At 39.1% G+C, this 23,450-nt stretch overlaps 1 protein-coding gene across 5 annotated transcripts in view; it reads left to right on the forward strand.

Moving 5' to 3' along the window:
• The window catches only part of ATXN1 (ataxin 1), a 234,641-nt gene that overhangs the window by 181,960 nt on the left and 29,231 nt on the right, over positions 1-23,450 (forward strand). Inside the window, exon 1 of one of the 5 annotated variants that reach the window (XM_081325123.1) lies at positions 3,145-3,219. The exons of the other annotated variants lie outside the window; for them this stretch is intronic. The gene's annotated coding sequence lies outside the window, so the exon portion shown is untranslated. Of the gene's footprint in view, positions 1-3,144; positions 3,220-23,450 lie in introns of those variants that run through there. 5 annotated transcript variants of the gene reach the window in all.

The following is a 23,450-nucleotide window of genomic DNA, read 5'->3' on the forward strand; positions in this document are numbered from 1 at the left end:
TAAACTATTCCACGTGTCCTTAACTACAGTTCTTGGATCCTTTGCCTCAGATCATAAACTAGCAGCAAAGACCCATTTTTACCCAGTGTTTATGGCCAAGCAATGATTCCTATGTAAGTTTGTTTCTTGGCTGGAATGATTGAATGCATTTCATGATAAAAAATGAAAAACCAGAGATCAATTTTCAGAGAATTGTAAGGGGAACATCCCTTATTGAATAGTATACCTGCAGCTTTCAGTTGTCAGTGCTGGAGGGATGGCAATTTGTCCTATTTGCATTACATTGTGGAGAAAGCAAGAATTGAGCTAAGGGATGGATTTAGGATTACTTACCTGGGAATACATTTTGAAAGGTGGGGGTGAAAATTTGGGAGCTTTTTAGAAAAACTGCTAGGGCACTGTCTTGTTAAAAATGTTGTGATTCAGGGTCAGCCTGTGGGGTCGGCAGTTGGGTCGGACGACTCAGAGGAGGAGGGGGGTGTTGAAGACCTTGCTGAGGGGGTTGAAGATCTTGCTGATGAGAGCCCTCAGCCAGGCCCCTCCCACTTGGTCACCATGGAGACCCAGCTGTGTGAGCCTGACAGCGTGGATGAAGATGACCCACAGCTGGCCCTGTTCAAGGACGCCCGACACAGGAGGCAGTCAATTAGGAGTAAACAGGAAGGCAATGGGGCTCCTCGGAAGGAGGCAGAGAGAAGCCACGCCCTGAACTCTATATAAGGGGAATGTGTGGGAGGGCTGGTTTGCTGAAGGCAACCGCTCGGATAGTTCCTGTTTCTTACAGCTCCTGTTTGTCTTGTTCCGTTTGTTTTTGTGGTAATAAATTTGGCAGGCGTAATTCCAGCCTCTTGCCTTCTTGTAAAAGGGGTTGTCCCTGCCTTTTCTGCAGGGCCGGTAGCAGGCTGGTACAGAACAAAAAACTGAGATAACTAATACCTGGGATACTGTCAGAGTTTCCCAAAGGAAAATAAAAGGGCAAAACCTAGGCATCTCTGAAGAGGTTTCAGTTAATTAACATCGTGGAAATAAATGAATCATAGAGAAATAAAAAATATTAGCATAGGTATTCGATAAAATCTTTCCAGTCCAGTACTACACCTCACTCCTTGTTTTCATAGGTCTTCCTTCTTTGTTTCTTCCTGCTATTGTGTTTGCTTTTTAGGAATGTCAAAGGAAAACAAAGAGATCAATTACTGCTAGATGGACTGTTTAAAAAAATCATATGAAAACCAGACTGACACACTGCCAAAGTTGTAGGAAGAGAATGGGCCTATTGTTCTGTTCTTACAGCTCTTTCTAAAACAGACAAAAGTTAAAAGAATGGAGAAAAAAAGGAAATATTAACAAATTGGATCCTGTTCCATATTCTATTTGCAGTAGCTTCTTGGATTTCTGTTACAGAAATTTAGTGATTGCGTCAGGTTTTTTTTCTTCATCTATTAAATTAGAAATGCAAATGAATGTGATATTATTCATTTCTAATTCATGTACTAAAGGGATATACTGAGTAATTTATGACTGCTTTATTGAATGCATCATGACATAAGCTGGTGCTTTTTTTACACACATTGTGACAGGCACAAATGGGGGCACTTGCGTCATTTTGTCAGGTTAAGTAAACCTTCGTATTTGTGGTTACCTGTACACACTAGCTGAAGCAGCTTCTTTTAGCTTATTGGCACCATTAGAACCAGTGTATCTTCCACAATTAGGAATTGCAGTAACATTTGTTTGGCACATTATTATTGAAGCACTCAACTGTGAGATTGCGGTCCCCTCCCACTTGTCTGGGAGCTGTATGAAATCTGTTTTAGTCTTGTTGAACAAAAATAGCTGGCAAGGAAATATAAGCAGTTCTACATTCCCTTTATATGAAACAAATTGTTGTTAACTTCATGCTAAGATGCTGTGGGAGTTTTAGAAGCAACATTTTCCCTCCTTCCTTTTTATAATACTACAAAGAACTGGTGAAAATGGTTTGGGTTGATGCTGTTTACTTCATTTTTAAACTTTAGTGTGTTTTAAGTGTTAGCAGCAGAATGTAATGCCAATTATGGATTGTACTCAAGTGAACAAACTCAGAAGTTCTGCCCATTGTGCAGAAATCACTCCAATCTCTCAAGTGAGAAAAGCTCCAGGCACTGTGTTTTTTTCTCCCAGTGAGTGCCAGACTTTTACATATGATGCTCTGGCTCTTCCCATATCAGCTTTGTCTCCAAATTATGTCTGCTTCCCCCAAAATACATACTCCTGAGTAATGTTTGCCTTGAGTTGCTTCTGTAACATTTTAAAGGTTTCAGAATTTAGAACTGTTTAAAGAAGGAAAGAAGTTTCAAATAACCAGATTACTGGTTGAGGCATCAGGCTAGATTGTGAGTTCTAGTTCCACCTTAAGCACAATGCCAACTGGGTGATTTTGGACCAGTCACATATCCTCAGCCCTGGGAAAGAGGCAATTGCTAACTACATCTGAAAAACCTTGCCAAGAAAACTGCAGAGATTTGCCCAGGCAGTCTCCAAGAAACAGAGTGGAAGAAAAAAAATATTAGACAGCCCCCAAGTGGCTGGTAAGAAGACAGAAGGAGAAATTAGAATTTTTATTCCATTCCAGAGGGGGGGCGGTTTCTGAACCCCGGGCTTGGCCCACTGCCAGGTCACAGCCTGTTGGGAACCAGGCCACAAAAGCAGTGGTCAAGCATGCATGCACAGAGCTGCATTTGTGCAAGTGGCGTGCACACGAAACCATCTCCTCTCCTTCGCCCCCCCAGCTGCTGCCAATCCGCAAAGCTGGAAAGGTTGGGCACTGCTATTCTAAAGGAGAAAGGGGAATCTTTCTATTGAGAGCCTGTCAACATACTGCCATGAAATTGACCAATCCAAACAATATATACAATCTCTGATTTGCTTCCAGCTAATAAATAATAAACAGCTTTACCATAATGCTTTGGATCTGTGCTATAGTAAGATCAGGGAATAATTTAGGAAGAAGTATTCAATAAAGTGCCACACATTGAAATCCAGTATGCACATTATGTTGCTAAATTTATTTAAGAAAATATTGTATATTCCTATCTTCTCAGTGAAATTTTCAAGTGTTTTATAACATTTAAAATGAACTGTTGATTTTAAAATGTTTATTATAGCAGGGGTCCCCAACTTCTAGTCTGCAGCCCAGTACTGGACTGTGGCACATTGGGAACTGGGCTGTGCAAGCAGTGGGTGAGTCTGCAAAGCTGCATTTGCACAAGCGGCGCGCATGCACATGAAACTGTCCTCATTCCCTGCCGCTGCCAGCAGTCCACAGAGCTGGAAAGGTTTGGGACCGCTGTATTATAGGACAAGGTATCTCCAAAACCCTTCCTTCCCAGTTAGAATAATTAAACTTGCTTGTCCATCACAAACATTGCAATATGCAGTATTTGTGTTGATTGATCTATGGTGGCTGTGGAGAATGACATATATTTGTCCATGTTGATTTCATTTAGTTCTTAGATGTTCAGATTCAAAAATTAAATTGCATGTATGTTCACTATAAAAAAAAAGGTAAAGGTTCCCCCGCACATGCGTGCTAGTCGTTTCTGACTCTAGGGGTTGGTGCTCATCTCCGTTTCAAAGCCGAAGAGCCAGCGTTTGTCCGAGGACGTCTCCGTGGTCATGTGGCCAGCATGACTGGACGCCAAAGGCGCACGGAACGCTGTTACCTTCCCACCGTAGTGGTCCCTATTTTTCTACTTGCATTTTTACGTACTTTCGAACTGCTAGGTTGGCACTATACAGTTTGACAAATGTTTCTCTAATAATCCCCCAGTGAGGCACTACCTTAACATGGTTGTGGGCTTGGCCTGATGAATATGCATCTTCAAGTTCAAGGCAGTTCAAAATATCACTAGGGTAGGAGCTGTTCAAATCTCAGGGGGAATATTAATCCAGAGATCCACTTCTGAGGTCCAGGCAGATGGCATGGTTTAATTGAGGGAACCCGAAGCACACCGCCATATTGAAGTGGCCACACAACTATTATGGGAGACACAACATTCCTCAAGTAACCAGGCACTATGCCATTTTAGTTTCTTAACAATTGAATTTTCCAGGGAACTCTCCATAAAAGGCTTTTACAAAAATCTTTCCTAAATGTACATGTTATAAAGTTGTTGACTCTATTACAAAATTCATAAAAGTGTAGATTTTGCTTTACAAAACCACTGCAGTATGTGTTCTTACTCATTAAAATAAATCTTAACAACCTTTTGTCTCATTCTTATTGCTGAAGAGAATATTCTATTTTGTAAAATGAAAAACAGAGTTGTATTAATTTCTACACGGCAGAGATGACAAAATTAAACTGCTTTGATTAAAGACAATATATTAGACAGCTTTATTAGAGACTGAAATCCGTTTGTGAACTTTCCATATGTTAAATACAATAACAGATGGTTAACAGGGATTTGAAAATTAGTGTAACGTTTGGGCTAACCTGTTTTTTTTTTAACATATATATTATGTATATTACGATTAGATGTTGGGTTGATTTAATGATTAGATAGATTCACTCATCTGGAATATTTGTTTATTTAACATAGAATTTTTTTTAAATAAGGAGAGGAAAGTTTATAACTATTTGTAGACCGTTTATGTAAGGGGAGGAGAACCTATCATTTATTTATTTATTTATTTTTCAGCACCCAGACAGTGTGCGTTCTTTATGTTCAATGTTAGGTATATTTGACATTTAGGTTTGTTGCTTTTCCCTTTTTTTGGTACACAATTTTTTTTCTTTTTTCATTGTTAAGTGTTGGATGTTCCTTTTTCTGTTTTTTTTCTTTTTTATTATCTATTCTTGTTGATAAATATGTTTTAAAAAACAGAGTTGTATTAAACAGACAAGAAGGCAAGGCTACTATACCTCCTGAATTGGTTGCATACCTATCTCAGGTACCTGTCTATTTAGCGTTAAATTTACTGGAGTTAAAACAAAATGTCATTGTAATCGGTAACTGAAACACTTTAATCATAACTGCATTCTGATGGGTTTTTTGTATTAATTCCTTTGACAATACTCCTAGCCTAACATCTGAAAAATACTCCAGTGTTCAGAGCTTGCCTTTTCTGTCCATAATTGCATAATTTGTATATAAAGAGAAAGCAATGGACCCATTTCTGTCTGAAAAGGAAAGAAAAGCTTGACCAAAGTTTACTCAGATATAAAGATATCTTACCATTTTTCCTGATCATATAATACTATTTGGGGAATTTTCACCTTCCTAACACTAACTTCTTTGCCATTGGCAAATATAACCAGAGCCATTGAATATACTTCTCTTTATGGATCAGCTAAACAGTTTTAAGAAACATTTACTAGAAAACTTTTTACTGATTTAAAATACAGCAATATTATTTTTCTAATCTTCAGTGAAAATCACAGTGTCAGTTAGTTGCATAGTTTAGTCTAAAAATATCAAATTTTCAATCTCTCTGTCTTGTGAAATAGTGACAAGTAATGACATGTTTACTTGCAACTCTAATTAGAATTGAGCTATGTGCTATAAGTGAGGGTATTTCACTTATAAATAGTTCTTAGCTAGGATAATAGTTTGCTTTTCCAACTCAATTATCTAAAATGTAACTGTCTTCTATTTCATTTGGTTACAATGATAACCATGTCCTGGTATGTTACCCCAGGTAGAAATCCTTCCTGCCTTTATGGCAGAGCTATATAGTTTGTCACTCTCTGACTCATCCTTGAATAGCGGATGTTCCTGAAGTAAGCAACAAATAGCAACCTCTGGTCTCTCTTATTCACCCTTTTTTAAGCTAAATTTTCCCGAACATTATAACCATTCCCATAGTATACGATAGTTCATTTTATGAACTATGGTACTAATTCCATAGTACCTTTTCAAAGTATAGCAACCAGAATTATAGAGAATATTCAAATGCAGTCGTAATGCATATTGTGTGGGATATGTATTACATGGTGCAAACATGCATGACAGAGGTAAAACATCTGATAATTTAAATATATATTCTGTTAACTTCCTTGGATAAATAAAAGCTCTGCATGTTATCAGTTAGTGTCATCTGTAACAATTCTCCCTGCTGGCTACATATTATAAGCCTGAAATATTCATTAGTACTCCTTGATGAATTTCTTATTGTCCTTGAGGGAAGTGTCAATATTCACATATGGGGGCAACTAGGAGTAATTTGTGAAGCATTAAGCAAGCTTTGTAAATGGTACAGTTGTTTTAACAGTTGAAAAAGGAGCGACTTGCAAATGCTCTTCTGTGCTGCAAAGCATATATTTCCAAGGCTTTGCATAACCCTAACACAAAACACTTAAAATAGAGATCCAATCTTCTCCTTCCTACATGTTCATACACAGGTGTGCACACACATGCACGCGCACGCGCGCGCGCACACACACACACACACACACACACACACACACACATAACAGCTTCTCAGAGAGCTGTCAAATTCCATTACTTGATGCTTGTTACACCACTCCAAATTTGTTCCTCAGCCTAAAAAAACTATTTCAGAGATCTCACCTGATGATAGCAGAAGGAGTTCTTTAAATTTATATGTGTATATTCCTTGGCCTGAAAAAATATATATGCAAGAGTCCAGGACAAGGCTCAGATGGATGTTATTACAGATACAGAATCCTTAATAATAAAGATCAGCCACTGCAGAATCAAGTTGTCAAGTCCCCCATTTATAACAGCCTAGCAGTTTTGAGTCTTCATCTCTTTTTCTGCTTTTACATATTAATGAGGTTATTGTTAATTTATTGGTTTTGGATGTGAAGGGCACATGGACCATATTTTGATAACAGCCTTATCTTATCTCAGGCTCTTAGTTTCCCTTTCCAGTTTCAGTCTTCAACAGATTGCTACATTTCAGTTGCAGTTTATTTATTTATTTATTTATTTAATTTTATTTATATACCGCCCTTCTCCCGAAGGACTCAGGGCGGTGAACAGGGCAGATATATAAAAAATACAAAAATACAAAAGTTAAAAGAAAATTAAACATATGCCCAACTAAAAACAGTAAATACATATATTAAAAATGACAATAAAACCCCAACCCATCCCCCATCAGGCCAGGCCGGCTTGTTCAAATAAGAGTGTCTTCAGATCGCGACGGAAGGAGCGAAGGTTGGGCGCCATCCGGAGCTCCACCGGCAACCGATTCCATAGCTCCGGGGCGCCCACAGAGAAGGACCTCCCCCTGGGGGCCACCAATCGACATTCTCTGATCGGTGGCACCCTGAGGAGGCCCTCTCTGTGGGAACGCACAGGGCGGAGGGAAATTGATGCCGGCAGCAGGTGCTCCCCAAGGTACTCCGGACCCATGCCATGTAGGGCCTTAAACACCATTACCAGTATCTTGAATCTCACCCGGAAGACAACTGGTAACCAATGCAGCTCACGGAGCAGAGGTGTAACATGGGAGTATCGGGAGACTCCCAACACAACTCTCGCGGCTGCATTCTGTACCAGTTGGAGCCTCCGAGTGGTCCTCAAGGGCAGCCCCATGTAGAGAGCGCAGTTGCTGTTCATGGATGAGCCAGAGTGGTAAATTACACATTTGTTCTAAAAACAATATCTGAAGTTGTGGTAGTGGTGGAAATTCTTTTTCCCCCCTCTATACGGAGTGGGCCTACCTGCACATTAAGACTTGTTCAAACCATTATTGCAGGGTTTAATAATAGCATCTGAAACAGGAGAGTGTTCTAAATGCCTGGAGAAAGAAAACATGTGTAAAATAGGAGCAAAGAAAAAGCAGTTGCTTTAAATACTTCAAGCCATGTTGTGAGGTTTTGATTTCCAGTATTGTCATCTAGGCATTCATTACAGCCGTGTAAGAGTTTGCAATGCCTCATTACACACCAAGCTGTGGGGGGAAAAAACCCACACAGCAAACTCAGTTTACTGTGTGAGAAAATTGTGACTTGCTCTTGGTCAGTCAAGAATCTACTTGCAGACTTCAGAACAGTACTGGGGAGAAACAAGGGTTTTTGTGGTATAGTGCATCAGGGCACTGAGTAGTGGTTTTACTGTTTAAAGTTGTACTCCTGCCATTTGCCTTGCTTTGCCCATATTCACAGCCTGAAACATAAAGCCTTGGAAGAGAAGATGCAGCATGTGAAACAGACCTAATAAGGCAAGGAGATACATGTCTTTCTATGAAACAAGTAGATGATTCAGTGCAACTTTTTCTCATTGTCATATTGGCAAGGCTGCGGCAAAACATTCATAAATTAAATTTCAGTCAATTCCAACAAGCATACCTCAGACAAGACAGAAAGCAATAAATTACATTCAAATTCAGTAGTGAGGGAAAATCATGTTTGCAATAAAGGCATGTTAAATAGTCTGTGATAGGCAAGCTATCAGTATGAAGAAAGTGGAAAAATCCTTCCCTTTTGACAAGTTTCAAATTATTGAATACAAGCTGTTTCTTGGATGCTAGCCTTCAAGCAGATGTAGTGGTTATTCTATTTAACCCATGCAGCAGGTAAATTAAATGTTGGACTTTTATATCTGCAGCATAAAACACTGTATCTTTCTAATAAAGATATATTAGCGGATACTCAAAACAATTTCAAAGTAGAAAAAAATGTTAAAATATTCTCAGAAAGCTACATAATTATACTATGTAATTGGTGCATCTGCAAGATCATGCATAGTTCTGACATTTCCCCTCAAAGAGAGATGACATACAACAGAACCCCCCAGTGTATTTGCGGCTGTCATTCCGGCCCACTCACATTGCACCTGAAATTGTTTTGTTCCTTTTCCCCTAAATATGTTTTGTAGAACTTTCATCCAGAATCGGCTTTGTGAAATACTGAAAACAAATGAGAGGTATTTCAAGTTATTTCAGAAGTGCTAACTTCTAATATTCAAGAGATGAATAACATTGTAATAAACATTGAATCTAGAATATATGTACATTCGTAATAGAAACAGGTAGTCCAGGTAGTCCTCGTATTACAAGTATAATTGTGGGCCAGAATTTCAGTCTCTTAATTCATGCGGTCATAAAGTACATCAACATGTGATCAGAACTTTTAGTGATGGCAATCCCAGCACTTCCCTGTCATTAAGCACATTCCACAAAATGTTAGCCAATGGCCCACCCTAATCCAACCCATTCCGGGCTTGGTCTTTCCCAGCCCCGAGCCTCCAATCCCTCCCACCCGTCTCCCTCCTTTTGGCTGGGCATGTGTGATCAGCAATGGGAGCAGAGCAAGAAGACGCTGAAGGTCAGCTCTAGGGCGACGGGTTGTGGAATGCAGGGGCCCAATGCAGGAGAAATAGCGGGTGGAGCAGTTCAAGTGCCCTTGTGGTCATAAGTGTGAGTAGGATGCCCAGTAACCAAATTTTGATCATGTGACACGGGTACTGCAACAGGTATAAGTCCCTTTGTTCAGTGCTGCTGCGACTTTTCATGATTACTGGTCATACATTTAGGGCTATCTATATGGTACAGTTCCTCTCTTGGAAAGCAAACATATAAGAAAGGAAGTCTGACATCAGACATTACATGAAACTGAATAACGTTACATGCACCTATTACTAGGAGAGAGGGCAAATATTATAATCAATATTTCAACATTGTTTATTGTACTTATTGATAGCTCAGTTATAACTTCAAGATATTACCGTATTACCACCAAAACCCCCGGATACAATCATTGTAAGGTATAATGTCTTGAAAATAAACACTGACTTCTTACAGACCAAGTTCAAGGAGATTTAAAGCTTACGTTTTAATTTTTTTGTTGTTAATCAGAAGATCTTAATATGAGTATCAAATGCAATATGAGAAAATGAAGTTTCATGCAGTAGACCTAAAACGTAAACGCCTGAAACTATCCTAGCTGTGCAATCTACTAACTAGAGATCCAGGCAGGAAAAAAAATCTATATCAAGACATACCTTGTTGAGTAGAAATGAATATATATATATATGCAATGGATTCTGTATTTAAAAAATCCATTTTGTGTTTTCATTGGGAAAGAATGTTTCAAATCAACAGTTCTTCATATTTTTCTCAGGATTTAGTTATTAAAATTTGGCCATATTGCAAATATGAAATGTGTGCTTATCTGATAAAAGCAGTAATTCTGTTTTCCTGCAGAGCTCTCTATGAAAACATTATTTGCGAAACAGTATTTCAGTAAGCCAACTTATTCACCTACCATTTCAGTTTCAATAGATAAAAAAACTAAACAAAACTTAAATGGATTTTCAAATTGGCCTTAATGGAACCTGTTTGCTTTTATGGTATGTCCCCCATGCATGCATATAAGAAAAATAGATGTGGTGTTTACATTGCCATATATATATATATACTCATGCTTACTGTTTCCCACACAGAAATTCTAGATATGCAAGCTCTAAACGTTCTCATAAAATAATCTTTGTCAGTGGAAAATCATCTGGTTTTGTAGTCCTCATGGATGAACCATGAGAAATAACTATTGCCTAGTATTGTGTTGTGAAGACCGGAATAACAAAAGAAGGGGAAGTTGGCTTTGTGAGGATTTGCAGAAGAAAATGAATTAGGTGTACAAGATTGGGTACACCTTTACATTGGGTACGACCTTTCATTCAGGGTGAAATGAGCTGATTTCTGTTAGAGAATGGAGTTAAGAATATCTTTTGAGTTTACTATCTTAAAATATTCAACCACTGTCCTTTTTTTGGCAAAGTGATTTCTTTGTGCGCCAGAATACACTTTAGCAGCTATTGTAAGAACATTTTCTCTTGGTGATTTTCATTAGATTTTGAAAGGATTCTTAACTGTAAAAAAAAAAAGTAGCCCTGCTGTTTTCCACCAAAGGATGATCTGAATTGGGACTTGATGGGTCCAATGTGATGAGAGTCAGGAACAAGGAATATTTTCCTCATATTTCAAGGAATGTATGTTGTAAGCCATCTTTAATAGCCATTAGTCTTATTGTTGGTGAATTGTATTTTAACCTTTGAAAATCTCTTAATGAACATCACAATTTTTTTGCAACAGGTTTCATTCTTTAGCAGTTCTACCTGAAATTTTCTTCCAATTTTACTTTCCTAGCATGGAATTTATTGCATTGTAATATTACAAGAGGGGGAAAAAAATCTTCCTAGCATTTTCTCCATACCATGCAAAATTTGTAAATAGGAACACAAACACAATGAATTACTCATAAGGTACTTTTTATAGAATATTTACTAGAATACTTATTTATTTGGGTTGCCTCTTTTCTCTGCCAAATTACTGCAGATTAAAGTTAAGGCTACTATGCATTATATTCAATGTGCACACAAAAAATGTAAAAGGAATACACAATGCTATACCTTTCCAAAACTATACAGTAACCCTCATTATGCTGACTGTTGGAAAAGGCAAATGTGAGGCGTGATTTTATGGGAAAATATAATACGTAAAATATGCAGATGATACAACTCTAATGGCAGAAAGTGAAGAGGAACTAAAGAGCCTCTTGTTGCAGGTGAAGAAGGAAAGTGCAAAAGTTGTCTTAAAACTTAACATTAAGAAAACCAAGATCATGGCATCCGGCCCTCTCAATTCCTGGCAAATAGATGGGGAAGAAATGGAGGTAGTGACAGATTTTATTTTCCTGGGCTCCAAGATCACCACAGATGGGGACTGCAGCCAAGAAATTAAAAGACGCTTGCTCCTGGGGAGGAAAGCCATGGCAAATCTAGACAGCACACTAAAAAGCAGAGACATCACCCTGTCAACAAAAGTGCGTATAGTCAAGGCTATGGTCTTCCCAGTTGCAATGTATGGCTGTGAAAGTTGGACCATAAGAAAGGCTGAGCGCCAAAGAATTGAGGCCTTTGAACTATGGTGCTGGAGAAGACTTCTGCGAGTCCCTTGGACTCCAAGGCGATCAAACCGGTCAGTCCTAGAGGAGATCAACCCTGACTGCTCTTTAGAAGGCCAGATCCTGAAGCTAAAACTCAAATACTTTGGTCACCCAATGAGAAGAAGGGACTCACTGGAGAAGAGCCTAATGCTGGGAAAGATTGAGGGCAAGAGAAGAAGGGGACAACAGAGAATGAGGTGGCTGGATGGAGTCACTGAAGCAGTAGGCGTGAGACTAAATGGACTCCAGAAGATGGTAGAGGACAGGAAGGCCTGGAGGAATGTTGTCCATAGGGTCACAATGGGTCGGACATGACTTTGCAACTAACAACAACAAAAACAATAATACGTATATATTTTAAAACAGGAGTTTGTAACAGTTTTTAAACCAGTGACTATATTCATATTGGTCACAATTTGATGTGGAGGTTTATTTAAAAAGTAAATAGGAACAGGACAAAGTAAGTAGAACCAGGAAAAAACTAATTTTGATTTAATTTACATTTGATTATGATTAATATCATTAACTTGGTTGTTTGCAGTAGGTTTGCTATTTTTACATAATATTAGAAGTTATTAAAGTGGTTTTTGGAGGGGAGTGAGGAGGTGAATATAGGTTGTGCACTTGTGATTTAAATTAATAGTGAGCACCAGCTGGTATGCCCCATTCCTCTCATCAAAAAGCATAATACGTGAATTTTCAAGGCTCTCATTTGACCTTAGAAGACTTATCATTGTTTCTTGAAAAAAGACATTATTTAAATTTTGCAATACACTGAAAAACTGATACATTCTGTTTTCATGAAGCATTATCTTCCCTCCCTAATCATTTGGGATTTTTTAAAATATGTGCATATAACTTCATATCAAAGGAAAAAAAGTAGAAATTACATTAAACCTTTTCCAGAATATAAGCATGAAAGTTACAATTGAAATTAGCACAACACCTTTAAAAAAAAAGTCTGTGCCTATCAGCTTTTTCCTGTAAAATGTTCAGAAGAGCTATTTTAATGAAGCATTAAAAGTGATACTGTCTTGCCAGCAGGGATCTCTCTGGGTTCTGAGATAGTAAGAGACTTCATGAAAACTGCCAGGGTATCTTCTTGAATCATTTCCATATTTTTTTATGGGCTTATGTAACCATGCAGAAAATCTAATAGGAGTGCTATCCGTATACACTGCAGTGCCTTTATGCAAGCTGAGGAGTGATATTATGACAAATTATATTGAAGAAATGCTATTCATAGAAATTCAGAACATTATTTATTTGAGTTACTTTTTCCTACATTTTTTAACCTATTTTGCTTAATTCAACAGTTTTTCCCTTGTTAATTTCTTTTGGACCTTAGCCTCTGAAGGGAACATTACTGAAGACCTTTGGTGATTAGAAATGGCCTTTATGTACAACTGTCAAATTTAAATGGTTAATATGAAACCGTAGAGCCCTTTATAGCAGGCTGCCACACATACAGCTAATACTTTCGTTTTGATAGTGATTGGGACAGGGATTGCCAACACTAAGCAATGCAGTCGGAAAATGTGACATCACGTGACCATATCGCTTAACAACAACAATCTTAACAGTCCCAGTTGCCATCGTAATCCCAAGATGTGCAGGTCATTAAGCAGGAAGCAGCATGAATCCCTGGTAAGGAACAGGGGGGTTTGCCACAGGAGGGCCAACGCAGGCCACGTGTGAGTTGGGGGACGCTGGGGATTGGGAGACCTGGTGCAGGCTGCATACAAGTGCAGCAAAGCCGGGGGATGGATGTCATGGTAGGGTGTGAACGCAGGAAGGTCAGGGCCTCGACGGCAGGGTGCAATCACTGGAAAGCCAGGGGGACTTACCAGAGTGACTTGCAACTTTCCCTACTGGCTTTCCCAATGGCTTTGCTTGTGGGATGCCAGCAAGGAAGGTTGCAAACAGTGATCATGTGACTGTGGGGTACTGTAGCTGTCATAAACAAGAGTTGGTGATCAAGTGTCCAACTCACAATTTCATGACCACAAGGCCCTGTGATGGCTGGAACTTCAAGTCCAAGTAATCCTCGACTTACAAGAGTTCAATGTTACAATGACACTGAAAAAAGTGACTTATCGTTTTTCACGCTTAGGACTGTTGCAGCATCCTCATGGTCACCTGATCAAAATTTGGATGCTGGCAACTGGCTCATGGCAACTGGCTTGTATTTATGATGGTTGCAGTGTCCTGGGGTCATGTGATCTCCGTTTGCAACCTTCTGCCAAGCAAACTCCACAGGGAAGCCAGATTCACTTAACAACTGTGTTACTAACTTAACAATTGCACTGATTCACTTAACAACTGTGGCAAGAGAGGTCGTCAAATGGGGCAAAATTCACTTAGCAACAGAAAATTTGGGGTCAGTTGTACTCGTAAGTCGAGGACTGCCTGTACCAGTTCTAAGTAGCACTTTGTCTCGCCTAACCCATCAACAAGGAAAGTGATTTAAAATGTGTTCCTATCTCAAAAGAGATATGCTTGAAAACTAACATCTTGAAGACATGCCGTCCCTCCGTCTATTTAAGGTCCTATGATTCTGCCCATCAGTTACGGGCTTCCCCTCTTCTCAATTTTTCTGTTCATTCAGAAGGAAAGAAAAAAGAAACAAAAAGCAAAATGTACAAGCTGCTACTTCACCTTATTTAATTGTTAGTTGTGGTGTTGTGGTCCGGAAATTATGATCTCCATCAGCTTGCCAAATTACAGTTTGAGAACTGATAACATCCCTTAATCATAGAAAGGTAGATACATTTTTGTAGAGTAATATTCCTTGTTATAGAAGAAGGGTATGTAGCACAGAACAATTTGTATAGATTTATATATGTGAGTGTGTGTGTGTGTGTGTGTGTGTGTGTGCATGTGCATATGCATATGCATTGTAAACCAGTGCTGGGGAGGGGAGTCACTTGAGGGTTGCTTGCTACAGGGATCATCTCTTGCAACACAATCTATGAGACATTTTGTTCTCCCCCCCCTCCCCCCCTCTTTCTTGCTGCTTTCTGCTGTCTCCAGCTCTGGTCCCCTGGGGATTGTCAGGATACACATAGCAAGCATGCCTGAAGTTATTTCAGTATTAAATTTAATTGAAATATCCATTCTTCCTCTGCAATACAATTATCTGTGGATTCCTTATGGACAGATAACATTTTCCAGAAGCTCAAGTGGTTATTGCACAATATCAGGGAAAGCAGAGCATACAGGTACTCCTTGACTTACAGCCATTCATTTGGTGACCATTCAAAGTTACAACGGCACTGAAAAAAGTGGTTTTTCACACAACCGTTGCATCTCCATGATCATGTGATCAAAATTTGGTCACTTGGCAACTGGATTATATTTATGACAGTTGCAATGTCTCTGGATCATGTGATCACCTTTGGCGGCCTTCTGGCAAACAGTCAATGGGGAATGTCACTTAATAATCATGTTACTAACTTAACAATGGTAGCGATTCACTTAACAGAGACAAGAAAAGTCATAAAATGGAGCAAAACTCACTTAACAACTGTCTCACTTAACAACAGAAATGTTGGGCTCAATTATGGTTGTAAATCGAGGACTACCTGTATACTTTTTAATGCATATGTAACTGAATTGTATAGAAACCACCTAGTTTGGTTTGGCCTTCAAGTGCTCTTAGGGACTCACTGCCTCAACAATCCTGGCTTTATGTATCTCAAAAGTTTTGAAATATCCATCAGAAACCACAGAAGAAAACGTTCTGTCATACTCACAGAAGCATCTGTACCGTAACTTGTCAGCATCTGATGGGTAGACAGCCAAATATTCCAGCTTCGACAAGCAGAAATATTGTTTTAGTCTTTCCTGTACCTCTGCATCAGTCGGAAAGCATCCATCTTGGGTTGTATCCAACCTTTTGCCTTTCCATTAGAGAAGACGAATCCCTGCAACGCCTGTCCCTTGGAAAGCCATTTTCAAACTGGTAAGAGCAACTAGGACCAGTTAATTCTCTGGCTGCCCAGACCAACAGTGGACATAATACCCTCAAATACCCTAAAGCAGTGGATATTATGCAGCCCATTTTGGAGAAGCAAGGAGGAAGAAATACATTCTGCTTTCCAAGATGGAGATTTTAACCAAAGCTTCTGGAACCATTTGGGAATAGAAATGCTCATTAAGAAACTTTCTTTTACATCAGATCACTGCAAGAATGTCTGTGGAGATTCTCAAGTCATTCAGGTTATAATTGTCTCAAAGGTGCTTTCAGCTGGACTGTTCTTTCTTTGAAGAAGAACAACAAAATGTTTCGTTCATCCAAGAAACTTCATCAGTTGTGATGGCGGGGGGTGGGTGGTGGGGGTGGGGGGAGGTGGGATGGAAGGATAGGTATTAATAGTTGAGACTGGATGGGGGGGATGGTAGGGGAACCTAACATTCCACCCCCCCACCATCCAGTCTCAACTGTCAGTACCTATCCTTCTCCCCCCCCCCAATCACAGGATGAAGTTTCTTGTATGAGAAACAAATGTTTAGGTTCTCCTTCCTCAAAAGAAAAAACAGTCCAGCTGCCTTTTGAAAAAGGACCTTTGACATAAGGTAGGCTGTTTGCTTGGGAAGGAAAAGCAGACCTCAGTAGCTCTTTCAGCAATTGTGAACTAAATGAGTTGCATCTTTCTGGAGAACCACATTCATTTGCCTGTTATTCCACTGACTATTCAAACTTTTTCTCATATTTCACATATATTTCTCTTTCCTGGCCAGCTAGTTGTGATACGTATTCTATAATTATGTGCTACAGATGCTCTTAACATCTTTGCAACATCACAGTTCTTATGTAACTGAACATTATAAAGCTGTGAATAAGATTGTGAAGTGTATTATCGGGGATTTACAGAGAATTGTAAATTGCCACAGATTGGTTTTCTTAATCAAGCAAAACAAGAAAAGATGCGAGTGATTTTGGAGAGCCTTGATATTTGGCAACACTTGAATTTGTGATAAGGTGCTATATGTATTACTGTATACAATCTTAAGTTGTTGGTGCTCTTTGACTTGTTGTATCTTAAAAGTGCAATTGAATGTCACATGGGAGATAAGAATAGACCATATTTTTGATGAAGCATCTTTCACGTGTTATGTCTCCATTTTGCCAAAACTCATAAATAGTATGAAAACCTGTGACACATGAATAAGAAAGTTTGGCAGGCAGATCACAGTGAAACTAAAGATTTTTTTACATTTTGTCACATTGCTTATTTTTTAAATATGTCTCTTTCCTGATATAGACTGCATGCAGCATGTATGTGGCCATAAATCAATTCTTTAAAACATCAGCTCCCAACCTTTTGGGCACCAGGGTCTGGTTGTGTGAAGAGAGGTTTTTCCATGGACTGGAGCGGACGTGGTTTTGCATGCTGCCTGCATCTCGCGGATGGGGCTTCGCTTGTTTGCATGGCCCGATTTCTGGTATGCCACGGCCCGGCTTGGTCCATAAACCGGGGATTGGGAACCCCTGCTTTAAAATACTTCATATGGGTCCCCATTGCTGAGAAGTATTACAACAATTCACAGTCCCTTGTGGCAAGTTGGATAAACACTTTTAATTTGCATTTCATATTTCTACTCTCCCTCCTCTGCCATCCATTAATATATTTCATAAATACTTCATTTCTGGTCAACTACCTAGCTCTTGTCTTCATTTGCAAATTTTTTGATGAGAAGTAATGTAAAAATAACTATGGGAAGTTCAAAATAAATCCTTATGGGTAATCATGATAGTGAGGGGGTTTTTTTCCCAGTACTGATTCCCCCCCCAAAAAACAAACAAACAAACTTCCAAGGTTTCCAAAGAAGGTATTCCAGAAAAAAATACTGCAGTTAGCTGGAACTATAGTGAAATGGATGGAGTTATGTACCCAAATTTAGCTTTTCCATGCAAATTTGATACTGCACCACACAATTCCATGCTTTGCGGTTTGCTTATTCCAGTTAATCATCCAAGAGCTTTTTTATTAGAATTCCATTTTCCTTGTCATTGTTCCAGAGTTTTTGTCAGCCTTTGAATATAAGATTTTTTATTCTTTCATAAGCATCCTTGCCTTTGCTAACAATTTTATCATAGCTTCAAGGAATGACTGTTAAAACCTAGTAACTGTATAAATTATGCTTCTTGAAAACAAATGCTCTATCACACATGCACACACATGCTGTTCACACTTACACTTTATTAATAGAGAAGAAGTGTGTGTTCTCCTCAAGAGTATCCACCTGTCAGGGCCATTTAAGGTTACCCGAACTGCTAATTGGTTCTATAGCCTTTGTTTCCAAGATCGAGCAAGTTTAAACTTTCAACAAAGTTAATTGTAAAGTCATATAACCTATCGGTTTGTGTTTGTGTAATAGTTTATTTTCAAAAAGAGTAGCCTGCAGTTTTGTTTTTTACTTTTTCAGATCAGCTGATGTATAACTCACTTGTTCTCAATTGAGTCCCACAGGCATGTCATGGAAATATCCAAACTAATTTGAGTCCCTGAAAGGCTGAGTTAGTATGAATATTTATATCAGAAAAAATTATTTGCCATGTATTGTTGTGTTCCCAACACAATGTTTGCACAATGTCTGCTGATCCCCCTCCCCAATCCACCATGTCCTTTACTTGAATAAATAGCATTCTTTCCCTTTTTTTCTAATAGTGAACACAAAGATGGTAGAAGTGAAAATGGAACGACATTAATACTAGGTGGGGAGACTACTAAGATCAGAGAGGTTATGGTTGGAAAGAGAATATTGTAATTCAGGAATTGGAAGAGATAGGCAAGAGCAGTATACAAAGGAGACAGACTATAGAAACAGTGTGTCAAAGATAGGAAAGCCAGAGAGAGAGAGAGAGAGAGAGAGAGAGAGAGAGAGAGAGAGAGAGAGAGAGAGAGAGAGAGAGAGAGAGAGAGAGAGAGAGAGAGAGAGAGAGAGAGAGAGAGAGAGAGAGAGAGAGAGAGAGAGAGAGAGAGAGAGAGAGAGAGAGAGGAGTTGAAGTTCACAAGTCTTAAAGATGCCAAGGTTGAGGACCCCTGTGCTAAAGCACATTCATTTGCCTTTTCTTGGCATCATCTTAAAACAATATTTCGCATCTTGCAAGGATCTTTGTGATCATTCCATGTAAAAAACACAAATTTCAAAGTACGTATCTTTGAGTCCATAATTCTGTTTTTATTGCATAGCCCATAAATAACACCAATATAAACTTTAATTTGGAGCACTGGGCTTCGCAACATGTAATCGAAGTTGTACCAGTATGCAAGAAGAAAGTGACTCTTTCCTTAAAGAAGTCACTATAGATAGAAAAGAGCTTGGCTGAATGAACGAAGTAGTTGCTTAGTGCTTTATGAAGTCAGGGGACTCTGCTATTAAAATTAGGGATTGAACAGAATATATTTATCCGAGCATACGTGTATACATACACACATGCGCGCACACACGCACACGCACTTATGAAATGCATTCAGAATGCAGAGCTAAAAGGATTATGTTACCTACATTTGTAGCTACAGTAATGGTATTGCATGAGACTGCTGGATAAATAGTGTTAGAGTTGTTTGGCAGGAGAAATCTTCAGTTCTGTTCTCAGAAGGTTTAGCAGTATATATTGAAAAGGCTGTTTCCCAGGAAACAGATCATCTTGCTAATGTAAAGCATTCATTATAGCTTAGGACTGCTTCTGTTCTAATGAATCAATATCCTATCTTTCATGGCATGTTGAAAGAGTTCAGTCTTTTATCAAATTAATGCTTGCAGAAAATCTCCTAAAAATATACGCAATCCATCGCAAAGGTTATAGTCTAATTCTGATCAGTATGTTTAGATGCTGAGATTGCCAGGCATTCTGGGTAGCAGGAGTGGAAAGGCGGGGGGAACAGATGGCCCACCAAATCAATTTTTTGCAAATACATCCAAATGTTATATTATTAGGAATATACAAATCAGCCAAGATCCAATTTGAATTGGTGGTAATTTCCAATTAGAGATCAGAAGGCAACAAAACACAGTTCGAAGCAATTCAGGATTTGCAATTCAATGTGATAAAAAATTAAACTATAAGATAAATGTGTAAGCATCAAAAAGCCTACATCTGCTTCATATTTTTTTAGTAACATAGGATGAAAATAGGATGGTAAATACTTTAACCCTGCAAAGGTTTAGTTGGGTGACTTCAGGGATTTTTGAAATTATCCTCTTACCCACATAACAGAAATGAACAAAAAGACAACACTGTAATTGCCAAGCTGCCCATCAAAAAGTCTAAAGTGAAGTTGAACTGAACCATGCAGAAAATGTCCTATTCCAACTTTAAAAATGTTCAAAAACCATTTTAAAAACTGCACAGATTTAATAAAACCACCACCACATTATGATGATTTCCTTTTTAGGGCTGGCAAGCTTGTTGGCATACTTCCTTGGCAGAGTTAGCCTCTTCTTCTGAATGACAGCATATGTGATAGCTTGTTCAATATAAAAGTAAAAATGTGTGAGAATACGTTACCACTATTGTTTATAAAACCCTATGGTACAAATAGTCTGTAGCACACCCAGAAGTTGAGAAAGCACATTTTCTCATACTTGGTGCAGAGAGAACTCACTCAGTCCAAGACAAAACATAGAAAAAAATTACTTGCTTAAAAAAATCAAGGGAGAGGGGGAATGAAAGTAGCAACTGAAAGGGCTTAATAATGGCAAACAAATCGAGACACAGAGAATAGCAGAACAGTACAGCTCAATTTATGAAGGATGACGATGAAGGACTATGGATCTGGGCAAAAAGGTAAAAACAAATCAAGGAAGAAAGAGTAATAGACTAAATCAATTTTTCCTTCAGGTACCCTGAAAGAATGAAATATAAACAGAGCATCACTCCACTAAACATTCTGATATAAAGGGCTTGTGGTGGTGATCAAACTTACTTATCTACTACTCATTACTTGACTACCAGGAAGCTTTCTTCCTAGAGGTCAAGAAGTGTGTAAACACACTAAAATAGTGTGGTGACATCATGGAATCCCTAGTACGAGGGCATGACATACAACAAGGGTGTCAAACAGCCGGCCCGCAGGCCGGATGCGTCATGCAGAAGCTGTGCCCACTCCATTTCCGGCAATGGCAAAACCATCCTGATACTTTGCGCGACATCATGTGACATTGCGAGTTTGACATGTTTGACATACAATAACAGTTCTCTCTCTCTAGTTTGAGAGCTTAAATAAATCGTATACCATTCATAGACTGCCAACTACTCATGTCAGTATCAGCCCATAATACCATATACAGGTAGTACTTGTTTAGCAACCACATCTGAGACCAGCACCCCGATTGTTAATGAAGTGATCATTAAGTGACAGTACAACTGTGCTTATGCTCTTACTTTGCTCTGCAGACCTGTGAAAGTTGTAAATGTGAGGATTGGTCGCCAAGTAATTGAAATGCTGAAGTGCCTTGAATCTCTCCAACATGATTCAGTGGCACATGTTTTGATGGTTGAGTTCAGGTCAAAAATAAATTTCAAATTATTTTCAAATTATAAACCATTTGAAATTTTGCATAGCTGTAACAGCCCTTGTGAACAATGAAGATGGAGAGTTTAGAAATCACTGAGATAGACAGTTTTAATGGTATAATCTTAATAAAACAATGAGTAGATTTGAATTTTTAATAAGTGGAAAGAAGACAATGCATTTGCAGATATTTATTTTGGCTAGATTTTCTCTCATATTTTACTGCCAAACAACTGTACAGTATTGTCTTGACTGATACCAGAATATGAAGTGAGAAAATTTTAAGGACACTCACTTGATATTTAATAGTGTTTCCTTTTTTTGTTATCTTTGCACACTTTGTATATCTGCATTTGTCAGTTCAGTGTGCTCACAATTTGCATTTTTTAAGCCTATCTACAATTCAAAAACCACATGATTCCATTCATATATCTGGCAAGGGCTTCTAAGATTTCTTCAAGGGAAGTTTTCATTGAAATAGTTGACAGGTCCAGGGAAGAAATAAAGAGTTGGGGTTTGGCTTGCTTGGTTATTCTGTCTCCAAACTTGACCATAACATCTGAATAGAATATAATTAGAGATAGAAAAAAGAGAATGCATCAAAATGTAAGAGTATGAGTGTATACAGGTAATTCCTGAGTTATGAGCGTTCCCTTAGTGAACGTTCAAAGTTACATGATAAGTGCCCTCTAGTGCTTACAAGCAAGTCACAAAATTACGAATGTTGTCGTACCACAGCAGTCGTTCACCCTCCAGAGTCTGGATCAGGCCACTAGAGGCCTTTTCCAGGCTGCTGCTACTCAGATCTGAGGCCAGGGGATGCTTTCATGGCCCTCCATAGGCCCGATTCAGATGTTGGAGGCCTTTTCCAGGCCACTGCCTCCCAGATCGGGCCTACAGAGGGTCGCAGAAGTGTCCCCTGGGCGGCAGTAGGAACCGTGGCAGAGAAGAGATGGAAAATGCCTCCAGCGGCCAGATCCAGACTCTGGAGGGCCACGGAAGTGGCTCCCGGCCTCAGATCCGGGTGGCAGCAACCTGGAAAAGGCCTCCGGTGGCCAGATCCAGTCTCCGGAGGCACGCAGAAGCATCCCCTGACCTCAGATCCGGGTAGCAGCAGGAACCTCGGCAGAGAGGAGATGGATCTTTTCAAGGTGAGTCCGGCATGGCAGGAAGGGAGGGGGAAGCATGAGGTATCTTAGTGGGTTGGGGAGGCCTTGCAGGGCCTATTCCATCGCTAGGCCTGAGATAACTCATGTTCACTTAATGAGCTGCGTGCGTCTCAACGAGCAGGGAGTGATATCTTGTTCAAGGTACGAGATTCACTCCCACGAGTTTTTGACTTACAAATGGAATGGCAGGCTCCATTACATTCGTAACTCCAGGACTACCTGTATCCAGATTCAGCGTCTGAATGCTTTTCTGTAGTGTACTTGCATTTCAAGAAATGGCACTAAAAATGAGCTGTTTGCAGGAATATCCTCAATCATATTAGAATGAATTCCATATTCATAATATGGAAACATAATGAAAATTCCACTGAAGCACCAAGAATTAGATCCATTTATATTACTATGCTGCCAGAGTGCATCTTCAAAATTTAAAATCCAATCAAGTGTATTATATCTGTGAATTAAGAATAATATCAATACTTGCATAAGTGAAGAGGTTTTACAGGTAAACAGCTTGTCCTAATATTTTTCTGAGTTTGGCAGAGGGACAAGAAAATTTATTCCACCTCTCTCCCCAAAGTACTGTATTACTATAATTAAGAGCACTGATTCCCTGAACCATGAAAAAGCATACTTCAACTTCAGACACACACACACACACACACACACACACACACACACACACACACAGAAATACACACACCACACACAAATGAAGATGGATATACCACAATAGTTTCTGCACTCAATTACATGTCTCTCCTAGGCAAACTTCAGTCTTCCACATTTCCTAAAGGAAAGGACGTGGTTCTTAACTATAATTTCACAAGCCTCATGCAACCTTGAAGCTTTTGCCAAAAG

The sequence above is a fragment of the Vipera berus genome (assembly GCF_964194415.1).
Source record: "Vipera berus genome assembly, chromosome: 3".
Classification (NCBI taxonomy): domain Eukaryota; kingdom Metazoa; phylum Chordata; class Lepidosauria; order Squamata; family Viperidae; genus Vipera; species Vipera berus.